General features: G+C 42.8%; 1 long non-coding RNA gene across 1 annotated transcript in view; it reads left to right on the forward strand.

Annotated features, from left to right (window-relative positions):
* Positions 1-5133: 5133 nt before the first annotated feature.
* The window catches only part of LOC143828678 (uncharacterized), a 36816-nt gene continuing 25727 nt past the window's right edge, over positions 5134-16222 (forward strand). The window contains exons 1-3 of the long non-coding RNA XR_013227826.1: positions 5134-5252; positions 10297-10352; positions 14120-14193. This is a non-coding gene — a long non-coding RNA (uncharacterized LOC143828678). The remainder of the gene's footprint in view (positions 5253-10296; positions 10353-14119; positions 14194-16222) is intronic.

Consider the following 16222-nt stretch of genomic DNA (forward strand, 5'->3'; position numbering starts at 1 on the left):
CCTACCATGGGTAACAGCGGGTAACAGTTGTCCCAAAAATCCCAATCAAAACCCCATTAAAAGACATCAAAAATCATAATTGTGGCGGGAAATAAATCAAATATTAAAAAAAGAAGTCTGAAATAGGCCAAAGTGACAAGGAGATATTAGATAGCAGGGAAGTTTTGCTAGCCAGACATGAGGTCTTCTTTATGAATAACCCCCCCCCCCCCCCAATTTAAGAAGCCTTTTAATGTGGCACCAGCACACAGAGAAACCTTCCTGGAGAAGTGCTTTACGTCCACCCAGCATCCTGTTTAAACCGGACCAGAAATCAGTTTAGGGCTCCTTTAGAAGTGATGAGGCTGCTCTGCATGTTTAAACATGGGAACTGCATCTATTAGAGAGAGGGATGGGATCTGGTTTTGCAGGCAAAGGCATGTACAAGCAAGCAGTGCAGATGAATGCATTTATTACCCCCCATGGCTTACCTCTCTGCAGGTTCACTGCTTGAACAGCTCCTCTCAAAGAAGCCCTGATACCAGAAGGGAGATCAGCTAGATGATCTGCACTGAGAGAAAGAAACTGCACCTATGTGCCCCTTTTGCTATTCAAACTGAATCCTCCCTCTCTTTCTCTGAGAAGGTCTAGTGTCATGCTTTTAATGCATAGAAATGCCACTATCTCATCTAGATTACCCTCATACCACAGGTTATGTTTGCGATATTTCAGTACTATAATATGAAATTTGGGGGAAGGTCCATGATTCTGTGGAATATGTATTTTCTATAAGATCCCAGGTCTGATTCCTGAAGTTTCAAGTTTAAAAAATCCCAGGACCAGCTATGAAAGACCCATCTAAACTTCAAAGAGTTCTTGCTATTTATTCATTTTTATTCATTTTGCATTTATATACTGCCCTCCCTGAAGGCTCAGGACGGTTTACATAGAACTGAAGAAATTATACAGGAAACATTACATATAATTAATTATAACATTGATATTATTAAATAATATAATAACAAGTAACTGTATAACATTAAACAGTAATACAACAGGCCCAGGAGTCTTGGTGGATTTCTGGGGAGGGAGAGAGGGAGAGGGGGGCAGGGGCCCTGCTGATGTTGTTGATTGATTGTGCCTGCCCTCAACCTTAAAGGATGCTACCTCAAAGGATGACAGTATAAAGATTTGAGGTGTGCGTATTGTATATGTTTTAGGTTCATTTGTGGGGATGGACACATACTGGGGAAAATGTGGCTTAGTTCAGGGTTCCTGGCATGTCCAGTTTGCAAACCATGAATCATTATATTTTAGGGATCAAATAAACCGGTTCATGTCATGAGGTTCATGGTTGCTCTAGTCCCTACCCCACCAGCATACTAGTGACAACAAACTTGTAAGACGTCTCTGATGGATACTCTTCTTCCAGATTTGGTGAGGATTGGATGTATGGGGTACAGACCCCCACCAAAGGTGCTCCCAGAAAAATGCTTCCTGGGAAAAAGCCAGGTGGTCATATGCCCAGAAAGCACTTTTCTAGGGGTATCTTTTTAGGATACTGTAACTTGGACCCCATAAATCCTATCCTTACCAGAATTGGAGGGCACATAGAGGAAAATCAGCTGGAGATCCCCTGTGATCTTGATGCCTCTAGCTTGTCCATGATCCATTCTATACTCTCCTGAACTTCCTGAAACAGTGCTTGTCAAAATGACTGGAGTGTGGGCTGTAGCCATTTTGACAGGCACAGGTTTAGGAGTGCATGGAACAGATCTCGTGCAAACTAGAGACACTCATAGGGGACCTCCCATGGATGCTCCTCTACAAGGTATGTTGCTTTGAATTTTGGCAAACATTTGGATTGAGTGGAGACTGTATGGAAATGTATCTGTTCATGAATGGACACAAACCTTCACAACTTGGAAGTTCATGGAAAGTTTGGGCCAGTTGACCTGCCATGAACTTCACTTTGTAAATCATGAACTGCCCAAAATTTCTCAGAGACTTTAGTTCATTCACGAACCCATTTCTACCCATGTCTATTCATTTGTCCTTGTTTGTATGTTACATAGAAGTCATTTTAATTTGCTCTAAGTACTAGTTACTACTATACGATGAATAATTCATATGCAGTGTTGATAGCACTGGCTGGATGATTTTACTAAATCACCAAGAAGAATAAGATGAAACACTAGACCATCCTAAGCTACACATATAAAACTCATAAAAGTTGGCATCATGTAAAGCAGTGGGCATTGGCCTTCTTGTGGTGACTGTAACATAGACACCATCTCTAAAGAAAGATGATTTTACACATACTTAACTTCCTTAGCTAGAATCTGATGTAATAAATTAACGTTGAGGTGAATATGAGTTTCACCACACAGGGGCAGAAAAGAGCTTGCTTGTTGGTCCAAATAGAGATGTTGCCCATATTAACAGCAATTAGAACTAATATTTAGGGAATGATACAAACATTTTATAAAGTTTAAACGAGGCAGGCATGCCAATATATAAAGTAGGACTTCAGCATGAACACAGTCCTTGGGCAAAGATTTTTATTTGAACTCATTCAATGACATGCAAGGCGAGTTCCTGGTCACATCACCACCTTGTTGTTTCCTGGGGTCACGATTGGATCATTAAATTGAATGGTTTGTGTGCACCCAATCACTTACTGTCTGTTCCCTCTTTATACCTGTACAGCTAGAGGCATCCTTTGAATCAACTGCATTGCCTGCTTTTTGCACTTATACATCAGCAGCCTCTATTTGGCAGGTGATCACAAGGGCCTATCACAAGATTAGCTAGGTTCATGGGCAGACACACTCAAGGCGTACAATGATCCCATGCCATTGCATGTAGGAAAAACCGGGGAGGGCGGAGAGGATTATAGTGCCTTTTAAAGCATATTGCCCTGGAGTTCTTTTCCTTTGCCCCATTAGCGAACAGAAAGGGGCACTGAAAGAAAAAATTATGAGGCTGAGATAAACTGACACTGCTCCTTGCCATGGACTATTGTTTTGACTATATAGTAGTATTCTTTTTATTTAGGATATAACTTGATCTCATCAGGTCATGGAAACTAAGCAGGGTCAGTATTCAGATGGGAGACCACCAAGGAAGACTCTGCAGAGGAAGGTAGCAGGAAACCATATCTACTTTTCACTTGCCCAGAAAGCCCTTGGAAGGGCTGCCATAGGTCAGCTACAACTTTTTATGACAAATTATGATTTAATGTGTGTGCGTACACCCCCCCCCCCCATAAAGGAGGATAATAACATTTATTAAAAAGACAATTGCATGAAACCTGCTTTGGCTTCCCTCAACAAAAATCTTGGGAGATACAATTTGGATTGGGAATTGAGAACTCTCTGCTAGAACTTTCTGTGTGTTTTAATTGTGGTCCTGCTGCAACAGACTTATGACAATGCTGCAGGCAAAAGGTTCTAGGCAAAAGGTAAACAGAGCTTTTTTGCCAATGTTTGCCTCTGTGTGATAACTATGGACTCCCTTGATGGTCTCCTACTCAAATACTAACCAGGATTGAGTCTGCACTTTGCTTTTTATCCACTCCCAGCTCCAATAAATCCCTCCCCTCTGCACTGAATTTGGTTTCCATTTTGATTTTGGGCACTTAAAATTTTCCCTCTGCAACATGCATGATTGATCCATGGTGACCCTACCTGTCTAGCCAGGAGATCACTTGGGGGTGGGTCTCCAGACACCGCCTGGAGATTTCTATTGCATTCCAGCCTGAGTGTCTGTAGCTATCCTTAAGTCCTTATAGCAAGTTATGTGGAGCCAAATCAGAGCAGGGTTTGGGGCTTTTTTTTTGGAGAGGGGGAGGGGGAGAGTTCAATGGAAGATGATGGTGATGTGAATCCAAGATATCAACTATAAAAGATGCACTTTCTTCTGTGATCTCTGATAGCAAAGCCTCATTTCATACTCAGAGGAAGAAACAAACATTTTTATAGAGATACATTAGTGTGTGGGGAATTCCCATTTGGCACACTGCAACCCAGGAAAGTAGAAGTGGGACAATACGGGGTGGGAATCTTCATGCTTTTACAAGATTCTGTTCATCATCATGTGTAAATAAAGGCAAGGGGATATTGACAAAATGGATTATCATTGGACCTTCTCTATAAAATGATCTTTGCAAAGACTTCACACTGCATCACAGCTCATCCATAATAAAGTAAATCAATAACAATGTGCTCACCACCACTGTACTCATTGGCCCCCCACCCCCAATAAAAATGTTCTGGCTATGGGCCTGCTCTCTTCTGGGCCCCAGAGCTTTGGGAGTTGGCTGCTGACATGATCTCCTGATGCCAGGACACCAAAGGAGATTAGGGTTGCCAGCCTAAGATGCCAGGGAAGAGCTAGCCTCAGAGGCCATCAGATCAGCTAGCAGGCATGGAGGCAACCAGCAGAGGCCCAACAATTATGGTCTGGCTGGGACACAAAAGGAGCCCAGACATGCAAGAACCTGGGAGAAGCCAGGCAGAGGAAGGGTGGCTGAAGGCCTCCTAGTAAATGGCCAGTGAGAGAAAGCAGGAGAGCCAGAAAATATGGAGCAGGAGTGGTCCTCCAACCCCTGGCTTAGATAATAGGGGCCAGGGAAGTGGGACTATGGCTGAGTGACATGGGTAGAGAGGAAGCATAAACTGTGGCTCCATGAGGAGCAGAAAGGAGGAGCATGGCAAACTTTGCAGGAATACTACTCCAGGAAACTTTGCAGGGATACTACTCCCCGCCAACAAGTTCAGCAACTTAGAGCCCTCAGCAGAAGAGCCCAAGGAGCCAAGGTCATCGGCCAAGGAGGATCAGGAGAGCCTAAAATGGTTGAGGTGCCCACTGGCCCATAGCCAGAAATAGTCAGCAGGATGCAGCTCTGAGCCAATAGTCCCCTCCTAGCTTGTGACTCTCACTTTGTAGGCCCAATGGTGGCAGAAGACCCAGAACAAGGTGGCCCCAAAGGAAGGTTAAATGCTTAGCCAATTGCATTCATCCCAGAGCCAGGCAGAAACAATTCTTTGCAGAAGCCTGGCTCAAACACACTACTAGAGCCAACAGCACAGCACCTGCCAGCAGGTCAGCTGAGTATAATTACTTCCTGGTCTACTAGGTGCATGCCTGTGGCTTAGCTCCAGCTCTTTGTCCCTAGTGCCTTGCCTTCAGTTTCAGCTTCTGGCTGCCAAGCCTTGTGATATAGACCAGAGGGCATTCTGAGGAGATCTGACTGGCCTGGTCTGCAAAATGTAAGACAGGGTGGACTTGGGCGGTGAAACTCCTGTGCCCCCTTTTCCATATTCTGAGGCCTGGGGAGTCTGTGGGAAAATTAAGCAGCAAAATGGTTAGGGGATGGTGCTGGTGAGGGAAGCCAGTATACATGCCATTGCTTTCTACAGAAAACAGCCAAGGGAACAAGATATAGAGGCAGGCGATGTACATAGTGTCTCTGTGATGCAAAACACATTTTTTTTTGTCATTAAACAGGATTTTCTGAGATTATGGTATCCCACATCTTGCTGATGTATCTATTTGCACAGTAAACTTCATAAAATAAGCAAGAATCAGGCCATTTTCCATGATTCATACCTCCTTGCTTGAACACAGACAAAATCTGTAACCCCTTCCCACTGACATCAAACAAACTCCTTTTTGAAGGTTGTTTTGATCTTGCACGCCAGATTCCCAAGTAGATATTTTGGATTCCCACCAGAGCAATGTCATGTGCCTGAATGGTTTGCAATGTTTCCTTTAGAATGAATGCAGTGATATGCTGATTCCCCCTTTCTAAGCATCCACGTTATTCAGCAATGCTATGGAATGTCAATAAAGGTAACGAACAACGAAAGTTATTCACAGGAAGAATAAAATCAGTATTCTTTTTGATCCCTTATGTAACTTTAGGTGATGTTCCCATCTCTGTTAATACATATGTAAATAATATTAAAAATAATTCTGGAGGGGACCTGCATACATACACCTGTTACTTCTGGCAGTTATCAATGTATATCTGAGGAAATTTTATACTCCAGTCTTTGTCCTGGTCATTCAGTCTCCCATGAAAGCCAAAGACTTTTCCTATAGACTTCCCATGAAACACATTCTGTTCTTTTAATGTAGGCGTACCCCCATAGAACCCCAAAGTGGTTTACAACATAGTTCTATCTTCATCCATGTTTTCCATACAGCAACCCTGTAAGGTAGGATAGGCTGAGAGAGTGAGTGACCAAAGGCCACCAAGCAAACTTCCATGATGGAATGAGGTTCTGAAACTGGGTGTCCCAAATCTTAGTCTCACACTCTGACCATTATCCCATGCTGCCTCCCAACATATGTCCACATAGTCAGTTTACATTTGCAACAAAATTCAAAGAGTGAAGATTCCTGTGCTGAAGGTGGACCCCAACATCACTGAAAGTGAAGGGCCACATCTCTTATTCCATAAATTGAAATCCCTCCCTCACACACTGTAAACTAACATGGAGAACACAGAATCGTACTTGTCCTTTTGCCTGTATGGAGAGCATGGAAGGACAGTTTCTGTTCGGTCCTAATGTTAATATTTTATCTGAGCACTTTTGAGAAATGACCTGTAATGATGGAATGGACTGACAATATTATATAAATATAATAACTATATTATATAAATATAAAAATAAATAAATAAACATACAACTGTTGTCAGATTATAGGATTTCATAGCTGACCCCTTCAGTTTTGCATTCAGAACTTGGGAAACTTTCGAACAGTTAGTGAATTCTAAATATTTGCAGCTATTTGTTTTGGCTCTCCAACCCATTTTACCTCTGGTTTTGCTGCATGCTTTCTATTTGTCTTTGGGGAATGGCTGTTTGCAGTTCAAACTCTCTCCTCAGGGAAGTCTGGGAATCTCAACTGGCCAAGTGTATTGCTGAGGTCTTGGAAAGGGAGCCAACTGTCAAAGGGAGAATTATTTATGATGGCTATTGTTATTTAAGCCTTGTGCAGATATCACAGACTGGTCTCAATGGAGTTTTATGGGACTGTATAAAACCCATCACTGCCATTATCAACAGCTTAAGGAAACAGACTTTTCCACTGTACTCAAAAGACCTAAGTGGCTTTTGGGACCCATAAAAAATTCCATCTACTCAGCTGCATACGTTTTGAAAAAATCTGGAGCATTTGACGATCATCTAGTTGTCTCAGTGATTGAAGAAGAATGTATTTCTGCTTCACTTCACTATGGTTGCTTTTATATCTTGGACACATCTGCATAACTGTGGTAAAGGGGATCAGGTGACTACCCAATCTATGTCTGGGCTTCCACCTCAACCCATTCATAAGAAGTTGAGCCGTACTGTGATACTGTATGAACAATGCGGGCTTCACAGTCCCAGCTGTTAGTCTCCAGACGCTTCTATAAATCAGTAAGGAGAGAGACATGCTGCTCTGTCTTCCCAGAGAACCATTGCTCTGCTGCTGAAATGAGAAGAGAGAAGGAAAGTGGAGGCTGCTCATGAGCCTTGGCTTGGTTCACAGAACCTCACTACACTTGTGGTGGTCAGGCTCCGACCATCAATGGAGGATGCCTACCCCAGAAAGACCACCCATTGCTTTGACACCAACCAATTTGTGGCTATGATGACTACTAAGGAGAGGGAAAAGGAAAAGACCAGCTTCAATTAACCATCAAGAAGCTACAGCTCCACCCCCTCCATATTTATTTATGTATTCTATTTATAATTGTATTTATGTACTGCTTCTTCCAGTATAATCACATGTTTAAGATCAATAATACATTAAATGCTTACTTTCTGAAGCCCTCAATGAAATGGCTCCCTTGCACCCTCTCTGCACCTGCACCAAGCCATTCCCCTGCTATACCCAGCAGCTATGTGAATGGAAATGGGAACTGAGATGGCAAGACTGAGTATGGTGGAAAACACGTGGTGAAACCTCAATAACATCTTATAAGATGCTTATGAATGTTTATCAGATGGCAGTGAAGGTCATCCATTCTGGCCTCCATTGCCTGTGTTAGCTCTCACCCAGCACTATTATTCAAAACAATTCAATCCTTGACGTCCCTAGTTAATGGAATGTCAGAAATTTCATGATTGGCTATTAGCTGTGAGGCATTTGTGAGCTTTTTTGCAGAGAAAATCTTGTTACTCTGCCAGAACTTTCCAGCTGAGACTGATGCAGTTAGAGACCCGGAGGCCCCTTGGCAGTCTCAAGGTCCGAATCTGGACCACATCAGTAGGCTCTCCCTAACTGATGTGGACAAAACTCTGACCCACTTGCTCCTTGGACCCTTTGCCTCCTGGCTGGTGAAAGTCAGGGACAAGAGGGTGTGGACTTCCGTCCAGGATTATTATTAACCTTTCCCTGACATAAGGGACCTTCTCAGAGAGACTGAAAGAGGCAGTGGTCAGGCTGCTTCTGAAAAAAAAAATGCTGGATGCAAATGACCCATCTAACTACTTCCTGGTTTTGCATTTGCCATTCCTGGACAAAATAGCTGAGCATGGTTGTGGTACAACTACAGAAGTTTTGGGAGGAAACATGAACCCTTGATCCTTTCCAATCCGGCTTTTAGGCCTGGCCGTGGGGTGATCTCCAGAGGAAGCTGGACCTAAGTGAGTCAGCACTGCTGATTTTATTAGATCTCACAGCAGCATTCAACACTATAGACCATGGCTACCCTTCCCAATGCCTGCTCAACACCAGGATACAAAATGCTGCCTTGAAGTAGCTGTAGCCTTTCCTCAGGGTCGCGGTCAGCTATAGGAGAGAGTACCTCCCAGTGATATGCCCTAACTTGTGGGGTCCTGCCAGGAGCAACACTTTCCCCGATGTTGTTTAACATCAACATGCATCCCCTTGCCCAGTTAATACAGAGTTTCAGGCTTGGCTATCATCAGTATGGCTATGCTGACAGATGGCCATTTTCCCACACCCCTGATATGCTGAGCAGCTGCTTAGAGGCAGTGGCTGATTGACTCAGGCAGAGTAATGGAAGTTAAATGGAAGTCCTCTGGCTAGGTCACTGAGCCCAGACACAACTCTACAACTCCCAGCCTTTGATGGAGTCCAATTAACTACTTCACCCACTATCAGGAGTCTGGCAGTGATCTTGGGCTCCTGATCTTGGACTCAGTGGAGACCCAAGTCACAAATATTTCCCACCAGGCTTTTTATCACCTTTGCTAGGCACAGCAGCTAGCTCCTTATCTGTCAGTGCCTGACTTAGCCACTGTGATCCATGCAACTTTAACCTTCAGACTAGACTACTGCAACTCACTCTGTGCAGAGCTACCCTTGTACTGGATCCAGAAATGTCGACTGGTTAAGGGCCTAAAGGGTCTGGGATCTTTGTACCTGCAGGACTACCTGCTCCTTTGTGCCCCTCAGAAAAGCTTAAGATCGAGCCACACAAAACTTACTGAAGAGGAATTAAATTAGCCTCAGCCAAAGTCAGGACTTTCTCAGCTCTGGAGCTGGCCTGGTGGAATGATCTCCCGAGGGAAATCAGGGCCCTGTGGGACCTGAGAGCCAGTTTGGTGTAGTGGTTAGGAGTGCGGACTTCTAATCTGGCATGCCGGGTTCGATTCTGCACTCCCCCAACATGCAACCAGCTGGGTGACCTTGAGCTCACCATGGCACTGATAAAACTGTTCTGACCGAGCAGTGATATCAGGGCTCTCTCAGCCTCATCCACCTCATAGGGTGTCTGTTGTGGGGAGAGGAAAGGGAGGGCAACTGTAAGCCACTCTGAGTCTTCTTCGGTAGAGAAAAGCGGCATATACGAACCAACTCTTCTTCTTCTAAACAGTTCCACAGGGGTGTAAGACAAAGCTATTCCACTGGGCTGATGGCCGAGGCCTACAGATTCACCATCAACAGATGGCCTCCCTATAAACAAACCAAAGTAGGAATGCACTAAAATAACATCTAGGTGTCATCTACTGACAACTGCACAACACTTTATTCCCATACCCCACTGGCATAAGAAATGGAAACAAATTAGACAAGTTCCTAGGTTATTAATATTAACAGTTTTAATGTTTAATGTTGGTTTTTATATTTTAATATGCAAATGTTTTAAATCTGTTATTCCAAATGTTGTAAGCTGCCCTGAGCTCTTGAGGAAGGGTGGCATATAAATTGGATAAATACACAGTGTCTGGCAAAGATTTGTTGGCACGCTGATATGTGTGCAGAACATGCAGGTAAATAGAGATAACCCAGCCCCCTCCCATTTTATATTGCTATGGTCTGTTTTTCACATTTCCTCTTGTTCCAACTCAGGTACCAGAAGTTAACTAGCCAATGAGAAATCGACTGAAATAAATGAGTACAACAAGGTAAGATGGAGAAAAGGAAACAAGGTTCATATTCCATTGCTATATGTTCCATTTTTTAAAAAGACTTCCTTCTCTCAGGTCCTGGAGAAGGAGAGAATAATTCACTCACACTCTAATTCATTCTCCTTGTGCTTGAATGATGAAGATAGTTTCAGAGGGCAGCCATGTTAGACTGCAGTAGATCAACTACATTCTAGTCAAGTAGCATCTTGAAGGGGAAGGAAGTTGGTGTGGTACAGACTCAGTCTCATCAGATCTCAGAAACTAAGCAGGGTCGGTATTTGGAAGAGAGACCACCGAGACAGAGTCTGAAGAGGAAGGCAATGGAAAACCTCCTAGCTCCTCATTTGTTTTGAAAGCCCCTTGCTGGAGGTTACCATAAGTCAGCTTACCATAAGTCTGTCACACACACACACACCGAGAGAGAGACAGAGTGAGAGAAAGCGCGCCTTACTGGCCAAAGATTATGTGGGAGTATAAGCTTTTAAATGTCAAAGATCTTTCCATTAGATTGACAAAGGGAGCTCTGACGCTAGAAAATGTATACTCCCTAAATCTTGTTGGTCTCTAAGGTGTTATGTAAATTATGAGAAGGAGAAATTGTTGAGTTAGGGGTACAGCCCTTGAGAATTTCATCCCAACTGTGAGTGCATGTGGACAGAACATTACACCTCAAAATATGTTTCTGATAAATCAACAAAATTTATTTCTTATCACTGACTTTCTCAAACAGGGATTTGTGAAACCCTGAGGGTTCTTGATGGTCCTGGAAGGGTTTCCTGAATGGGTGGGAGTTAATTTCTTATATATATTTAAAATTAGTTAAACATTTATCAGGTGATATGACTATATATGGTCATGCTCACACACTTATCCCTCCCAAAATGGCGGGAGTTTTGCGAGTTACAGTAGTCTTGTCTGGAGGTGACCGTTGCCTGAATCACTGTGGCTAAGTGATCTGAGGACAGGTAGGGTGCTAGTAGTCTGGCTTGGCGAAGATGGAAAAACGCCGTCCGGGCTACTTTCATGATCTGAGCCTCCATGGAAAGGGAAGCATCAAAGGTCACACCCAAATCCTGCTATTGGTGCAGGTGTTAATTGCACTCTGTCCAGGCATGGGAGGCGCGTTTCCTGATCTGGCCCTCTTCTACCCAGCCACAGGACCTCCGTCTTGGAGGGGTTGAATTTCAGGCGACTTTGCCTGAGCCATCCAGCCACTGCTTCCAAACAGCTGGCAAACATATTCGGGGGGGGGGGGGAGTCCGGCCAGCCATCCTTTAGGAAGTAGAGCTGGGTGTCATCCGGATATTGGTGACATCCCAGCCCATAGGCCCAGACCAGCTGGGCTAGAGGGTGCATACAGATGTTGAAAAGTGTGGGGGAGGGTATTGCCCCCTACGGAACCCCACATGGGAGCTTGCAGGGTTCCAATAACTCATCCCCCACTGCAGCCCTCTGCATCCGGTTCCGGAGAAAGGAGACCAGCCATTGTAGCGCAGTCCCTCTTATTCCGGTTCCGGCGAGGTGGTGTGCCAATATCTCGTGGTCAACCACATCAAATGTGGCTGACAGATCTAAGAGCACGAGTATGGCGGAACCACCTTGGTCCAGCTGGCTCCGGATATCATCCCTCAGGGTGACCACCATGGTCTCCACCCCATGCCCAGATCAGAAGCCAGACCGGTATGGGTCAAGGGCCAAAGTTTCCTCCAGAAATGCTAGAAGCTGGTCCGCCACAGCCAGCTCTATCACCTTTCCCAGAAACGCAAGGTATGAGACTGGGTGATAACTGGCGGGGTCCCGTGGGTCTAGCGATGTTTTCTTCAACAGAGGACACAACACTGCCTCCTTAAGTCCCTCGGGGAACTCTCCAGATGTTAAGGAGAGGTTGATAATCTCCCTCAAGGGACCTCCTACACGTTGGTCGCCTGATTTCAGCAACTAAGATGGGCAGGGATCTAAGGGGCAAGTGGTTGCATGATGGCACCACTTCTGTAGTTTCTTGAAGGCTGAAGAATGTTTCAGGAGTTTCTCAATGTTAAAAATGTTGAGAAAGGCTGTCTTAATGTGACTAAATTTGTTAGCAATGACAAAGAAATAAGTTTCTTTTTGAAGTAACAAAACTAGAGAGCCAAGACCCAATTATTTTGCACATGTCTACCATAATCCAGTATTATATTGTATAGTATCTGGCACCCATGAGTTAAAGGATAATTATGCTACCTATTGCCAATGAATTTATGGTAGAATTAGCTTAATTGTGGTCTCCCAGATCCACCTGGTTCTGAATGATCAATCTGGAAAAAATTGTTGAGTGCTGGGCTTCAAATATATGTTTCTTGTAAGTATCTATGATGTACTTCAGAAATAGCCCAGAGAATTCTTTAATATCACATGGTTCATCATACTTAGCACTGTTCCTGGGAGGTCCTCTGAACCTCAGAGACCTCATATTTGGAGGGTATGGGTGAAATCATGTGATGGGAAGATGGGCCAGAAAATTCTATTCCATAGACAGAACAAAGATTATGTACCTTAGGACCCAGTCCTAAGGAATTAATACTTTTTGATCCTATGTTGCTTTCGTTGAATGGGTTGTTCAAGGACTAGCATTCTATAATTTTCTGTCAAATAAGTTGAGATACATTCTGCTATGGGACATGTATTGGATATAGCCAAGTATCTTTTGAAAAAATGAAGCAATTCACATTTCCTTTGTATTTGTTATATGATTGTTAAAGTGGGAAGCCCAAAATAGAAAAAAATTGAGTCACGTGACATTTGAAGGATCATTCAGATCAAGAAACTTATGCTAAAAGGCTATTTCTGTCACATTTTCATGGAAAAATGAAGTGAAAACAATAACAACAATCTATGAGTTCACAATACATGAGATGGAAACCAAGGATCATTGGTAAAGATGTTGGCCATCCAAACTTTGAACATTTATTTGCCAGGAAATTTAAAGTGTAAGTGATTTAAATTTGCTGCAATGGCTTGATTTTGACAAGAGTCAAATATGGAATCTCATAACCTGTCAGCTACTAAAAACTGAGATATTCTAAATTCAATTTTAGAATATGCATCAAGTGCTGTCAGATATTAAAATATTGCTGAATATTGCTTTCTTCTGGCATGTGTTAATATTGCCATATAATGTTTCTGCTTTGTTTTTTGGCCCAGGTGTTTCGCAGATGAACAAAACAATCTGAGGACAAGATGAGGAATCAGGATCAGAGATAGTTAAGGGCAGAACAAAGGAAGGCCAAGATGAGATCAAAAGCAAATATAGGTTAATGGCTTAAACCAGGGGTAGTCAAACTGCGGCCCTCCAGATGTCCATGGGCTACAATTACGGTGAGCCCCTGCTAGTGAATGCTGGCAGGAGCTCAGGAGTCCATGGACATCTGGAGGGCCGCAGTTTGACTACCCCTGGCTTAAATTGTCAGGGGTTTCCTTCAGTTTGAAGAAGAATTTGTTTCTTTTTCACAGAGAGCTTCCAATTTCTATTCATGCTTCTTATGACCCTGATCAGCCAAAAGGAGGCAAAAGAGTGTAGGCTGATGTTTAGTCTCCTAAAAAAACTTGTGTTTAATGCTAAGCAATGATGCAAGAACAGTTGTTAGCTCCAATTCCAATAGCAGATATTGCAAACACCACCTTTGATTTCCTGAAAACAAGTTTACTTTTTATTGAATAGTCAAAACAGTTCTAAATTGCATTACAAATAGTTTTGATAGGTGCATTTTTGCATTGTTTCCAAACAGTATTTCCTGACGATGTCCCTTTTGGCTGCCCTCCCAATCCATCTGATGAAGAGGGGAATGAACTTACAAAAGAGGTGCTTGCCTTCATTGTGTTGCTTGTCTTGGGATGGTGGTGGCAGAACTGCAAGGCTTTTCTCTCTAAAATTCAGTCCTTCTCTGAATTTCATTCCTGTTGGATTCAATGATGAGTGTCCTAAATTGGATCACTGGTAATCTTGCAACCCAGCATGGGAAGTATGGTTCAACCCATTAACTTCTGAAGACACAAGAGTGTGATGAGTGCCCCTGACAGATTAAAGTCCTCAACTGTACAGGTCCAAAAGAACACACACTTGAAATGTAGATTATTTAAATGATGCATGACTTGTCTGTGATGGTCCAGAGGCTTAGACAAGTAAAAATAGAAGCAGAGATCTGTCCACTCACTATACTGAACATCATTATCCCAGATACAAATCCACTCAAAATATTTGAATCATCACCAAATCATCAGTATGATTATACAGGGTACTGAACTGCAGCCTACAAATATATGGTTTCTGGGGAATCCTGGACTTTCCCAAACCAAAAATGAGCAATTTTGTCACATTTCTAGTTGTTGTTTGGAAAAACAGCAATTCCAGCTTCATTGCCTGTCTTGCTTTAGGGAACAACATCAGCAGCAGCAACAGCAACCAAAAAAACTGTTAGCAAATCAGGAATTCCTATTAAGTCTACCATGGTAGGCCCCTTCCATGCACGTATTTTTTTCCAGTGATATGTTTTCTAGCAGTGAAACCATCTGCTCCTTTATTAGAAAAACCTGAGGATTTTACTTACCTGGCAAGATTTAATTGCAGTTTTTGATTTGATGGTAAATAGAGGCAGAACTATATTAAAATTGAAGAGAGAGATGTTCATCTTTAAAATGCCATAAGCTTTTGTACACTTCATTAAAAACGTCTCTGTCATTTGGATGTACTTCCTCCAATAGTCAGAATATGCATTTGAATGTAAAATGATTTGCTTCAGGGGAATACTCCTTACTCTGAGGGTGAATGAGGATGTTGTGAAATTCACTGCAAATGTGTGTTAAACCATTGAAATTACTGTGTTCAAAGAAGCTGATCAGATGTGAGCCAATAATCCAGCCTGTTGAATTTGTGCCAAACATCCTTCAAGGAACAGGCTTATATCAGGTTTTTGCACAGTTGTCCATGCACAAAGATGCTACTAATTGAAATCAGTGACTGGCTATTTCACCAAGAGGTAGGATTAATATTTATGATTTGTGACTGACTTCATTTAAATAAGGGCCAACCTGCCATAATTTTTCATGATTCACACAGCCAAAAGCTTTACTGCAAACTCTGAAAAAGAAGCTGATTCTCTTCTGAAGTTCTCATATGCGCCAGTAACCAATATACAGTTTCAATATGATCTCTAGTGCCTCTTCCTTTTCAAAATTTACTTCTCATTCCATATGTGGTAAAAGTCTTTGTTGTAAGATTTTGAGCATCACTTTACTTACATGAGTAATTAATACAGTAGTCCAGTAGTTGCTGCATTCTTTGATGTTTCTTTTAGGGGGACTGAATGTAGATTGAGCATTTCCAGTCTGTAAACCACTGTTTATTTTCCATATTTGTTGGCATAGTCTTGATAATGTTTTGATGCCCTCTGTTTCTATCACTTGGAATAGTTCTGTTAATATCCCATCTCCTCCTGGTGATTGGTGACCAGGTTGAGGCAGGCACCTGGAGCAAGAATAAACAAATATAGTCCAAACACAGTCTAAGGTCGAGGCAAAGACATTCAGAAGTCCAAGTATTAAACCACAAAGGCAAATTTAGAAAACACAAACTAGGTCACAATCCAGAAAGTCCAACATACTGAAATCTAGATTAGGGCACAAACTAGCAGCAACTGGTGCACAAAGGAGGTAAACAAGCTGCTTGCATGCCAATTTACCTCGCTTTTTTGCTACTTTTATCAAGAAAACCCTGCTGCGTCATTCAGGAGCAGGTGAAACTCATCAACCTACTGAGTCATCCAAGGACATGTGCAACTCATCAATGGTTCAGCAGGCCATGTTGCTTTCAGCCCTGATCCTGTGGTGACTCA

The sequence above is a fragment of the Paroedura picta genome, chromosome 2, assembly GCF_049243985.1.
Source record: "Paroedura picta isolate Pp20150507F chromosome 2, Ppicta_v3.0, whole genome shotgun sequence".
Classification (NCBI taxonomy): Eukaryota; Metazoa; Chordata; class Lepidosauria; order Squamata; family Gekkonidae; genus Paroedura; species Paroedura picta.